The sequence below is a fragment of the Amblyomma maculatum genome, chromosome 1 (genome assembly GCF_055883805.1).
Source record: "Amblyomma maculatum isolate TAMU_Amacu chromosome 1, ASM5588380v1, whole genome shotgun sequence".
NCBI lineage: Eukaryota > Metazoa > Arthropoda > Arachnida > Ixodida > Ixodidae > Amblyomma > Amblyomma maculatum.
In genome coordinates this window covers 224,771,062-224,783,981 of record NC_139344.1, presented here as the reverse complement: position 1 = coordinate 224,783,981, position 12,920 = coordinate 224,771,062, and the positions used below count along the sequence as shown (strand labels likewise).

The following is a 12,920-nucleotide window of genomic DNA, read 5'->3' as shown; positions in this document are numbered from 1 at the left end:
GCGCTGATTTTGGGATCAAGGCCAGTAACGGACAAGATAACGTAGTCGATATTGGCGGTACGAAATGCGCGCTATAGCGGCTCAATCTTCCTCTTAGTATAATTTTTGTTTTGTTTTCGGATTTTTTTTGTGTGGCTTTGTTTTACAGTGTTTTTGGAATATATGATTATGTGCCGTCACGATTCCGCGTTTACTTCTTCGATTGAACACCCAGTGCTAAACGGTTGTGACAGACTGAGACGTCACTGCGTCAGCTGTTGAAGCAACGCGCGATCCGGCAGGCCATCCGAGCGCGACCGTCCGAGCGGAGCCCAGAGAGAGACCCCTCCGAGACATCGCAAGGTGCGTACGCTACTGTTCTTGTCTGCCGGCCTTTGTCCGCGCAGACCAGTGTGTACTCGAGTTCGTCTGCTCCGGGTCTTACCTGAGAGCGAAGCTCGAGCCTGTCGATCGTGATCCAACGATCCGCGACAGGCGTACCTTGCGGTGGTTGCCCACACTCTCTCAAAGGAACCCTTTGGTCACTGCGAGAGAGAGATCACAGCACGCCCTTGCGTGCTTGTGGCGCGCACTCCGTGTCACTTCGTGCGCGCACCCTCCTCGCGCGCTCCCTTGACACGGTGACTGAGTATGTGTGTGTATGTGCGTTTTGTATATATGTGTAAATGTGTGTGTGTGTGTGTGTGTGTGTGTGTGTGTGTGTGTGTGTGTGTGTGTGTGTGTGTGTGTGTGTGTGTGTGTGTGTGTGTGTGTGTGTGTGTGTGTGTGTGTGTGTGTGTGTGTGTGTGTGTGTGTGTGTGTGTGTGTGTGTGTGTGTGTGTGTGTGTGTGTGTGTGTGTGTGTGTGTGTGTGTGTGTGTGTGTGTGTGTGTGTGTGTGTGTGTGTGTGTGTGTGTGTGTGTGTGTGTGTGTGTGTGTGTGTGTGTGTGTGTGTGTGTGTGTGTGTGTGTGTGTGTGTGTGTGTGTGTGTGTGTGTGTGTGTGTGTGTGTGTGTGTGTGTGTGTGTGTGTGTGTGTGTGTGTGTGTGTGTGTGTGTGTGTGTGTGTGTGTGTGTGTGTGTGTGTGTGTGTGTGTGTGTGTGTGTGTGTGTGTGTGTGTGTGTGTGTGTGTGTGTGTGTGTGTGTGTGTGTGTGTGTGTGTGTGTGTGTGTGTGTGTGTGTGTGTGTGTGTGTGTGTGTGTGTGTGTGTGTGTGTGTGTGTGTGTGTGTGTGTGTGTGTGTGTGTGTGTGTGTGTGTGTGTGTGTGTGTGTGTGTGTGTGTGTGTGTGTGTGTGTGTGTGTGTGTGTGTGTGTGTGTGTGTGTGTGTGTGTGTGTGTGTGTGTGTGTGTGTGTGTGTGTGTGTGTGTGTGTGTGTGTGTGTGTGTGTGTGTGTGTGTGTGTGTGTGTGTGTGTGTGTGTGTGTGTGTGTGTGTGTGTGTGTGTGTGTGTGTGTGTGTGTGTGTGTGTGTGTGTGTGTGTGTGTGTGTGTGTGTGTGTGTGTGTGTGTGTGTGTGTGTGTGTGTGTGTGTGTGTGTGTGTGTGTGTGTGTGTGTGTGTGTGTGTGTGTGTGTGTGTGTGTGTGTGTGTGTGTGTGTGTGTGTGTGTGTGTGTGTGTGTGTGTGTGTGTGTGTGTGTGTGTGTGTGTGTGTGTGTGTGTGTGTGTGTGTGTGTGTGTGTGTGTGTGTGTGTGTGTGTGTGTGTGTGTGTGTGTGTGTGTGTGTGTGTGTGTGTGCCGCTGGAGGATGGCGTTTCAATAAACGTCTCCTTTGTGAACTTGGAGGCTTGTGTCCTTGCAGCGAAGTGCTCTCCTCCCGGTGGAGGTTGAGTGCGCGCTGCGGTGTTTCAGTGTGCGCGTGGTGACGGCTGATCGGGGCTTCGGCTCGCACAACGCTCGAACCCGCGGTGGTTGGTGGCCTATGTCCACGTAGAAACCACAAACTATAATCATTATTGATTGTTTAAATTTCGTAAATACAGAAAAGTGATGCAATGATTCCGGCTGATTTGACATCGATGGGAAAACTTTTCTCGCAGTAAATGAATACGCGGAATCGCGGTTTTAGAGCTCCAGCTTTCAAAGCGAAGTTAACCTGCCAACGCCAAGTAGTCGTGGTCAAAGTGAAGCGTGTGTGATCATGTGAACACCTCCTGCACATTGGCCGTATCCCTGATAAAACAAACGCATACTTTTTAACCCACGCCTGCGTCGAAGCATGGCAAGACACATTCAAGAATTAAAAAAAAAAAATATGCCGTACGACCTAACTAGTGCAGATTACCCGCAATACCTCGGGTTTACTTGCCAAATAGTTTTTCAGGGCCAGCATTCATTGCTCCCGAGTAACCGACGCACACTACAAGTACAAGCTGGAAAGGCTAGCTCCTCTACAAGCCCGAATTTTTATTTTTAGTGAAGGAGGCCAGGGATCCTAGCATAATCGCGACAAATGCAATCGAGAGACTGTAATTTTCCAGTTATCTCTGACAGCAAAAAGCAGATTATAGTGCCCTATTTCTGACTGCACAGAAGTCGACAGCGTGTTAAAGGATGGAGCCTTGGAGCCTCGCAGAATATTCAGCATGCTGCACAGGACAACTTTATTTTTATACAATGAACATGTTGCCGCCGCAAAAATATTGAGGAACAAGCAGAAATAAAAAAACGCAGCGTCAGGTGACGCGTTATTACGGGGAGTGAGAAAGACACCTTACGTCGCAAACAACTCTGTTGTTTCTAGGAATAAACGTCTTTCGACTTATCTAGTGAATCCATTGACTCGTGCGCAAGCCGTCACGCTTGCCTTGCGGTATCATGAGTACCGCATAACCATCTTCAGGCCGCTTGCTGCAGTTGTACGCGCAACAGCACGGCATAGAGCTTGCACGCTGCAATAAAAGCACAGCGCGCAGTATTCGCTCGCCGAGACTAGGAGAAAAATGGCGCGAAGGAAAAAGAAAACACAAGGAAAACGTCGGATGCGCGTTGGGTTCCAAGGGCAACGGCAGGGAGACCAATCGTCGCTCAGGAAATCGGGCGGAGAGCCGGCCTTCAGCGAAGGGGCGCGCAAGGGGCGAGGAGGAGGCGAAGAGGTAGCGCGACGGCGGCAAAGTTCAATCGTTGGCATAAGTATCAAGGGGTTTTAAGAAAGACAGGACAGGGCGCTATCATCATGATAGCGCCCTGTCCTGTCTTTCTTGCCTGTTGCGCCGTCTCTGTTGCGCTTGTATAAGTTTACACGCAAACTCTCGATGTTTTCTTCCCCGAAGTCTTTCTTGTTCGGACCTGGCAGACGCTTTAACAGCATTCGCGACAGGTGCTCTCTGGTGCGACTCTCGCCTTGGCTTCATCTCAGCTGTATGTATCTGTATGTTAAGGAAATGTAGGAGATAAATGTAGGGGAAATGAGGGTGCTCGTTATAATACATGAAGGAAAGAAGCCAACAGTCGGCGATGCCAAGGAAAACATTGAGGATTGTATTTTGTTTTTTTTTTTTTTTTTTTAATTTTTACTTCGATAATCACATAAATTATTAATGCAATCTGTTTAGGGGAAAGATAAATAAACAGAAAGTAGAAGGAAAAACAACGTGCCGATGGTGGGAACCGAACCCACAACCTCCGAATATCGCGTCCGGGGCTCTTCCAACTGAGCTACATCCAGTTGGAAGACTTAGCCTTGATGCACGGCTGTGACGGCTGCAATGGCATTTTGCAAAGTCTATGCCACACATTCCCATGTTCTAAGTAATAGTGGACGACCATGTAAACTTAAAATAGTACTAATAATGTAAAAAGAGACAATGTCAAAAAGTAACATGGTGGAAAATGTGAAAAAAATTTGCTGTATAAGGATTGTTTAAGCCCGTGCTACATCCTAAAGTAAACAAGCTACTAACGTTACTCTCCGAGGGAAGTACTGTGTTTAAAATCTTACGATGCTCAAACAACTTTAAAACTGACAACCATGACTCAATATTAATAATATAGATAATGATACAATACTTACTTTCAGCCATGACAAAGAGAATGGAAAGGGATGTTGCTGTGTCTTCGCCATGGATGACAGTTTAGCTAAAGGAACTTCTGCCCACATGCTCAAAGGGCTACTTCATGATGGCCTACGAAATCAGCTACAGCAAATGGCATCTAAAATAATTTAATGGAGCTACATACTAGTCTTTAAAAAGCATTGCCATAAAGAAGCAGAACACAAATACTTTCACAACCACTAAAATCCCCAACTACGCAGCTGTTTTTAGGACGACTAGGTACAGGTTTTTGCTGTAGGAAGCCAAATTTTAGCCTTCAATAAGAAAAGCATTGCTATACAAAAACAGAGCACAAAGACTTTCACAGCACACCAAAAGTATCAATCCGCCTTTTGCGCGAGTTTTCTGCGCATGCGCGAAGTCCTAGCGGCGACTGATGGAAGCACATTGGACGGCGTTTCTCGTCGCCGCCAATGCACAGGAGCTGGAGCCTGGCGGCACTGTGACCGTAACAGGCTTGGCAAAACGATTCAAACCATATGTGCCGCGTACGGTTGCCACTCTCAAGGCGTGCCGGGATTCAAAACGTGGCTTTTCAGGTTCCCTTCGGCGTACCGCGACCAACAACGACGTGAAGCTTGAATTAGGGCTACCAAGCGTCAAGATGTGAATGAGCGACCTTAGCAACTGACTGCGTATTCTCGACTGTGCTAAAAACACTTCGTTACAGGTATGCATGCATCTAAAGGAAATGTGCATGATGAAGAGTACCGGCTGGAGTTTGCACCAAGCCTGTAACCCACCAGTGATAACCGCAATGAAGATTTGTTCGGTGCGTATCCCGGCCTCGGCGGCCGCTTTTCGATGGAGGCGAAAAGTAAGGCGCCCGTGTACTGTGCGATGTCAGTGCACGTTAAAGAACCCCAGGTGGTAGAAATTTCCGGAGCCCTCCACTACGGCGTCTCGCATAGCCTGAGTCGCTTTGGGACGTTTAACCCCACAAACCATTTGTTCGGTGCGTGTTTGCTTTATTTGCGACGGGTCCTGATCGTGGTGTATTTTGTCGTTTGTTTTCTTTATGTGCGAAGGAGCCGGATAGTGCAGATATCACAGGCGGCTATGTGCGCTACACTGTAATATTTAGCATGTTTTATCGTGACTGCCACCTGACTGACAAGAAAAAATATACGGCGTTTGTTGTGATACACCGCCGTTCACGAGTCGAGTGGTTTAGCTGGTCATGAGGCTCGCGAACGGCGGAATTGACAACAGCCATGCTATAAGGTCCGCTTCTTTGATATCTAAAATTTTTCTCAGAATCTATCTTGTAAATTATCCCAAGAAAGTGAAAGAAAGGAACGAGAAGCCAGCCGCTTATCTGCACAAACCGTCTAGGAAGAATTTGCGACTGAATTTTCTAGTCGCAGGTTACGTTTTTATTAATTGATGAATATGCAGTGCAGTGTGTAACCTTGAAGGGCAATTTTATTTATTATTTGTGGCTCTTTTCAATTATGTATAACTGTTTATCCCATTTTCTGTTTATCTATACATTAAACCGGTACTATATCTGTCATATACATGTGCGTCAGTCACGAGACTATACAGGCATCTGCTGTCTTTCACCAGCTGATTTGTTTTGAACGAAGCTAGAACAGCCCACTCCACGAAACAACTGAAATTTTATTATATCGTAAATTTTTGTCTCTTACTTTGAATCTGAGACGCGCCATGAATTTTCCCCGGTACCTCCTTCGCTCTAAACGAAAATGGCAGCGGTTGACAGAATCTCCACCCCAACAGTTTTCCAAGCACTCGCGTCAGGTCGCGCTACACCTGCTTACAGCTTTCAAAGGCATACTGCATAGCCTGGTACATTTATTTTTGTACAGCTTTGGGGGCAATAAGTGTTCAGGTAAATGTACTCAAAGCTTGCGCAGATTATTGACTGTATTTCATTATTCATACACGATAAATCTACACGCGGATTACGGCGTTTTTGTATATACCATAGGGGTGAAATGTCGAGACCTGCCGGTTGCAATGATGAGGGCGGAGCGAAGAGCGTTTCAACCTGCGCGCGACCGGCGATAGCAGAGGCGATGCAATGGGGTGGTGGCGACCCCACCGAGTCGCAGCAGGAGGTGGAAACATACCCCATTGGTGGGCAAGCATGGCACGTTTTTTTTAATGATGCTAGATGGCGCCACCGCTGCCCTTCGGCGGAAAATTGTCTTTCGCTTCTTCAGTCTCGTCACAGACGTTTCTGGTTTCTTATCATGCGGGACCAAACCAGGTAAGAACCACTGTAAGACTTACTACACAACAAAAGGGACAATAGCGCGCAAGCTTTGTGCGCGGTTTCAGTGCGAATGAACCTCCGGTTGAGGCAGGAGAATTTTTCATAACGTCTCCGATAAAGTTGCAGAACACTGTATATGAATACCGCGTAGTTTGGCGACAGTTTTGAACTGCGGCGCGGAGACTTTCGTGTCTCAATAGTACGGGCAGGGGCGGCTGTGGCTCTGACCCCACCTGTACGACATCGATGGCGGGATGAAGATCAGCCAGTGACTGACAGGTGCCTTCACTGTGACACTGCACCTGACGTCTGCGATGTGCGTCACTTGTTGTGGACGTGTCCATCAACGACTCACATTAGACAACGGATACTCATGAAGGTGGGCCTGCGGTGGAATCGCGATTGTGATTATGAGAAGTGGACAATGGACAAGCGCTACACTGTCAACCTCTGCGAATACATAAGCGCAACTGGACTTCACTCCTTCTTTTAACTTTCTATCTCCTGCATCCCATTCCCCCTTTCTCAACTTTTGTCTTGTGGCAAACTTTTCGAAAAAAAAAAGTACTTACCTGGATTTCGCATATAACGAGTGTTTGGTAGTAGATCTTGATAACAGTCATATTTACAGATTCTTAACTACACTAGGTAATGTCTTTTACTTGTGTTCGCGCAACAACGCGAAAAGAGCGAAGTTTTAAAGATAGTGGAACCGCGGAGTTTTATCCGTGACCCTTTATTCGTAATAGTTTACCAAATCTAAGTACCAGCTAAGCCTTTGGAAAAACACGCATGGAGCACGTTACGTCGATTGATGAAAGTAGCCTACGTCTCGCTCAATAAAAAAAGTGAGATATGTGTGATTTGCATTTATTTTGAAAGTGCTTGTGCCAGAGTGGTAACAAAAAGACTAACTAGACTTTTTTAGTATACAATTACGTGTGACTCCAGCCTCTTTTTCTTAGGTACAACCACGATGCGAACGAAGTAGTGCGTGCACACCGCACTGTTCGTATTCCTTAAATTTATCGCTCCTGTATTCACGTGGCTTGCGAATTTGATTCACAACGCAGGCTGTACGTGCGGTGGGCAATACTGATACAGCGTTCACAGCTAAAAAATTCTACTTGTAATAAATAACCCAAAAGGACAGAAAATGGGGAAATGCAGCAAAAACAAACTAGGCTTGCATACCATGCCGCTAAATGACGGCAGCTGACCCATTCCGGAAAATACGTATGTACTCGTGTCGTGTATAAGCCGCACTTTTTTTTTTTCACCATATTTTCTCAGGTGCGGGTTATACGTACACGAATCAGACCGATACAACCGGACAAGAAGGAGATAAAAGACAAAAAAAAAAACAAATCACCACTTGTCTTTTTACTGACCGGTTGTTCTGCGCTGCTCTGGCACGAATTTGACATACCTCCGCCGTGAAACAGCTGGGAAGTGAGCTCCGGTGACTGCAACGTCTTCTTTTATTCAAAACAAGTATACTGGCAGGTCATGCATATCACAGGCTATAAAAAAAAACGAGCTGAGTAAAAGTAAGATGAAAGCAAAATTGTTATTGCTGTGTCCTTACAAATATTCAAAGGCTCCTGAGAACTTCACTGCATTATTGACAGCTAGATAATGCCAAAGCTACACTAGAGCCATGCAGCATCTTATAGTGCAAGATACTGAGCTTATGTCTAACACTGCTCTTAGATTATCATATTGACGTAGCTTTAAACCCATGCTTGTTAATACTGTAACGGGTACAAGGCAGCGATCACTGATCGGAACAGTTCCACGCGCTACACTCAGTTTCGTCCTCTTTGTCCTCTGTTCTTCTTTGTCCTCTTTTCAGAGAGGCACGCGGCATTACCCCCCCTCTTCGAAAGCGGCGACTCGACGCTGGGAATATCCTCAGATTATGCACACAGGAGAAGCAGGGAACACAAACCTGCACACGCGCAAAAGATCACTGCCTCTCATAATACGGTTTCATCCGCACTACATGAACAGTTTCAGCACTTGAGCGCCGCCGTGTTGAAGGTCGCTGGCTCCGAGCAACAACTTCGTAAGTCACGTTACTAAGACGCCGAATGACCTCGTATGGCCCAAAGTAACGGCGAAGTAGTTTCTCGGAGAGTCCTCGACGGCGCACTGGTGTCCACACCCATGCAAGATCGTCAGGTTGGTAGTGAACGTCTCGGTGTCGGAGGTTGTACCGACTGGCATCGCGATGTTGTTGTTGTTGAATACGGCGTCGTGCGAGCTGGCGCGCTTCTTCGGCCCGCTGTAGAAATACGTCGACGTCTGCATAGGCGTTGGTGACATCGTCGCCATGACTTATGGGTAGCATAGCGTCCAACATTGTGGTGACGGGACGACCGTAGACTAGCTGGAATGGTGCAAGACGCGTCGTCTCCTGTTCAGCCGTATTGTATGCAAAAGTTACATACGGAAGGACTTCATCCCACGTGCGATGCTCAACGTCGACGTGCATGGAAATCATGTCTGCAAGCGTTCTATTGAGGCGTTCAGTCAGTCCGTTTGTTTGCGGATGGTAAGCAGTAGTCCTACGATGACTTGTGCGGGTAAGACTGAAGAGAGCCTGCATTAGTTCAGCCGTAAAGGCTGTACCGCGGTCAGTGATAATAGAGAGATTTAGCTTACCGTGATCCGCGATCCGCCACCGTGGTTCTCTACCGCGCGTGGGCGGGGCGGGCAAGCTGATTGGTCCGGACGCGGCAGGTCTGTGTGCCGACATCCAGTATGTGGCGCCATCTATCGGCGTCAAGGGGGGTCTGGGCATGCGCAGTGGAACGCGCGGTGGCGGATCCCAGTAGCGGATCGCGGATCACGGTAAGCTAAAACTCTCTAATAACCGATGGGGCACCGTGGCGCAGTACGATGGTCTTAAGAAAAAACTGGGCTACTTCTGCAGCAGTTGCACGGGAAAGTGCCTGTGTCTCGGCGTATCGCGTTAAGTAGTCCGTCGCCACTACTATCCATCTGTGCCCTGATGCGGACGTTGGGAAAGGGCCCAAAAGATCCATACCCACTTGCTGGAAAGGGGCTGTTGGCGGAGTTATCGGCTGAAGGAGCCCTACAGGCTTCAGCGGAGGTGTCTTTCGCCGCTGGCAATCTCGGCATATTCTCACGTAGTGCTGGACTGAAGGCAGCAACTTAGGCCAATCCCAAGCAAAAAAAAGTGTGTGGCAAAAGATAGGGCCGACCTTTCTCGCCGACCAAAAAGTGGCCGGCCGACCTTCGGCACCCGAATGAGGGCCGGCGTCGGGGATTGACACTGACCTAACGTTGGCCGATTTTAGGCAATCGACTACGGCCCAACCTTTTGGCCCGACGTGACCGACCACCTGCCGCACGTGGGCCTGCCGTCTGCCAGCGTTACTGAATGGTCGGCCGCTCGTCTGCCCTAGCATTTTGCTGACGAAAGACCATACGTCGGCCGGTTGCTTCCCGACGCCGGTTAGTGGCCGGCATCGCCCCTCGTGCAGGTATCATGCCATGCATTTAATATATCGTGGGCCATGCATATATAACGGGGTAGCACATACAAATGCATCAAGAAAAGCAGTAGCTTTTCTGATGTCATGAAGAAACAAAAGCTGCAGTATTTGGTGAAAAATTTATTTGTCAACAGCGTTCAGAAAAAGCTCGCGATTTGCTTTTTAATAAGCGTGGATATATGACTGCGCGTGTGCCACATATGGAAGATGGGCTTGAGGCTTGGTCTCCTTCTTTTGGCAGCCTGTCGATCACTTGATGTCTGCGACTGGTCGGATCTGCGGCAGGTTCCATCTTGGTCAGCTGTACGAAGACAAGTGTTTTAATGAAATATTTCCTTTTCGCCTAGACTTTTACATTGCAGGCAAATATAGGGTGAAAGGTAGAAAAAATAATGTCTGCTCACTGCCACCAACTGCACTATCACATCAATATATTTTATGCGCTTGACTTCATGCGACCCTACTGAAAACGCATTAGCGCAAAGCCGCAATAGGTAATCAGGATCCGTGAATCCGCGAGAAAGGCGCGATCACTTCGTTTTGCTGGAGTCATGATGTTGCAATTTGAAACCGTAGCGCAGTCAAACCTTATCCTCCCGAAGCGCGTTCTTGAATGCTAATGCTGCAATTTAATAATTCTAGCAAAACCAAGTGTCCGCGCTTGTCATAGAGCGCGTATGAGGGATTCCAACGCGGCTGAACAAACAGTTTCCGCGATATTTACATGAAACCTACAATAAGTTTATTCCGTAGAATACAGCTTAATTTTCTCAAACTAGATGGAACTTTTACAGCAAAAGCGACCGGATATTTAACGATAAGTCATCTGATTTATTTTCGTTATTTAACAACCGAGCATTATTTTAAAAATTCGGCTATTTAGACAGCCCAACTCTTAGAAGCTTATAGAACCCGTTGTAAATTTTTAAAGCTTGAAACAGGTTAGCTGAACACCTCATGAGCATGTAAGCACCAGGAAATAATCCGCACGATGAAAATACAACTGCTTGCCCAGAAAGCAAGCGCACAGAGCAAAATCAATGTGAAACGGCTCAGATCTGTGTGCATCACATATATGATTCCAAAATCCACAAAATGAACGCACTGGCTCACTTACCTTGCCAGCATACCGCATCACTCAATCATCAATTTTCACGTATAGACATCATTACAGCAGCAAAATAATAATAATAATAATAATAATAATAATAATAATAATAATAATAAACACGGCATAAACATTGTACTCAGCCCTGGCACGAGCTTGCTTGGCAGCAGCGATGATGCTTGTACAGCTTCTGATCGCTCCTATGGCGAGGGGTGCTGCAATATTTATATCAGTGATAGCATTTGACATTTAACTGGGTTGCATGCGTCCCATCGATGTGAGTCGGATAATCGAATTTTTCAAACAAAATCAGCGCTAATACCTGTCCGGCAAGTGCACCGCCATAAAGAAGTGAAAGGCCAGCGTTTTAGTGTAGAGGAGACCAAGGACTTCGGGCTTCGGCGAAACGAGCTTCCACTGTCGCAGCCAGTTTCCAGATCAGCTGATATCGCCTCCCTGCACGATCAGCGCAAGGCGCGCATACCAATTACAAAATATGCATTTACAGTAACAAGATGCGCATAAGTCTCAAAACAATACATAATTAGTTGCAGTTCATTATCGTATAGAAGAAAATCAGCGCTAATTTGACTTACCTGATGGGTATACATGTCAGTGCATGCACTTCGATATGAAGTGAAAGACGGGCGTTTTGGGGCAGAGGAGATCGGACCTCGGACTGCAGCGAAAAGAGCTAATTCCACCGCCACAGCATCGTTTCCAAGTCGGCTCAGCACGTCTTCCTGCGCAATCAGAGCGAAATGCGCACACATCGATTATAAAAAAAAAAAAAAATGCACGTAGTAACAAGATGCGCATATATATACGCGCTCCAGAAACAGTTGCAGTATATTGTCGTATCGAACAAAATATGTGCTAATTGGACTTACCTGATCGGTATAGTGAGTGTCCCTCCATGTTAAAAGGCGAGCATTTTGGGGCAGGAGATACCGAAGGACCCAGACTGCAAAATGAGCCAATTCTGCCACCGCAGCCAGCCGCAGCCTTGTTTCCAAACGGCTCAGCAAGTCTTCCTGCGCGATCAGCGCCCACACCAATTATATATATATATGAAGAAAGATGCAAGGGGTATATAACAAGACGAACATATGCTCCAAAACAATACATTATTATGTTCAGTATAATATCGAATCTAGCAAAAAGCTCCTCTGATCAAGACCGAAAGATCATGTACTTACGCATGTTTTGGTGAACTTCGGCACGAAGAATCTGTACAAGCGGCTGCAATCATCAGCTGCATATATGGGCTGTTCTTTTCAAACGCTGACTGCACCAGGAGGTTGAGACAGATTGAATTTGCGCGAAATAAAAGCGGACGATAAGATTAGGCAGTACGCATCGCGCCCACACGGAGGCTGGCCGTCGACTGAGTGACGCCGCGGCCGCGCATCTTAGCTCGCGCGGGATGTGTTTTCCCGCCATTTGGACATGTGACCTCAAGAAGGGAGGAGGGGGGGAGAGAAGCTGCAAAAAGCAGCGAGAATCTCCCTGTGTGCGGTGCATGCAATTCTTTTTTTTTTTTTTTTCGCGCTATCTCTCTCTGCTTCGGCATTCCTGTCGCCCCCCGCGGTAGGGTGCCTCGATGCCTTTCGCCTCCCCGTGGTTCTTTCCGCTTTGCCGCAAGGAAAAGAGATGGGCCGATGGGGGGCAGCGGGTCCCGCGCAGCGAGAAGCAGTTTTCTTTCTTTTTCACGTACTCCCCCATCCCCCCCCCCCCCCTCCCTCGTCGTTCAAGAAGCGTCGAGGTAGTTTCTTTTCTTTTCTTTTCTTTTTTCTATGGCTTCTGTAGAACCCCCGTCTTGATACCAGCGGCTGTAGTTCTTTGCATGAAAAAAATATGGCTTGGAGTGAATGTATGTAATGTTCTTTTAACCGAATATCTTCCACATAAACCAAGTGTGGGGCAGTAGAACACCTGCAGCTTCATTTAGCCAAAATAGCAAGACCTGGCTACGTATATAGTGTTCAGTAACTTTATCGGAACCGTCTTGGAAACTT

At 47.3% G+C, this 12,920-nt stretch overlaps 1 long non-coding RNA gene across 2 annotated transcripts; it reads right to left on the bottom strand.

The window, feature by feature from the left end:
• Positions 1–9,901: 9,901 nt before the first annotated feature.
• LOC146205750 (uncharacterized) lies at positions 9,902–12,617 on the bottom strand. Of its 2 annotated transcripts, none has more exons than XR_014704250.1 (5): positions 12,102–12,617; positions 11,793–11,936; positions 11,499–11,645; positions 11,225–11,358; positions 9,902–10,095 (listed from the first exon to the last, which is right to left on the bottom strand). It is a non-coding gene; the product is annotated as an uncharacterized LOC146205750 (long non-coding RNA). The 2 variants fall into 2 exon arrangements; XR_014704251.1 differs by having other exon boundaries at positions 11,793–11,932.
• Positions 12,618–12,920: the final 303 nt, after the last annotated feature.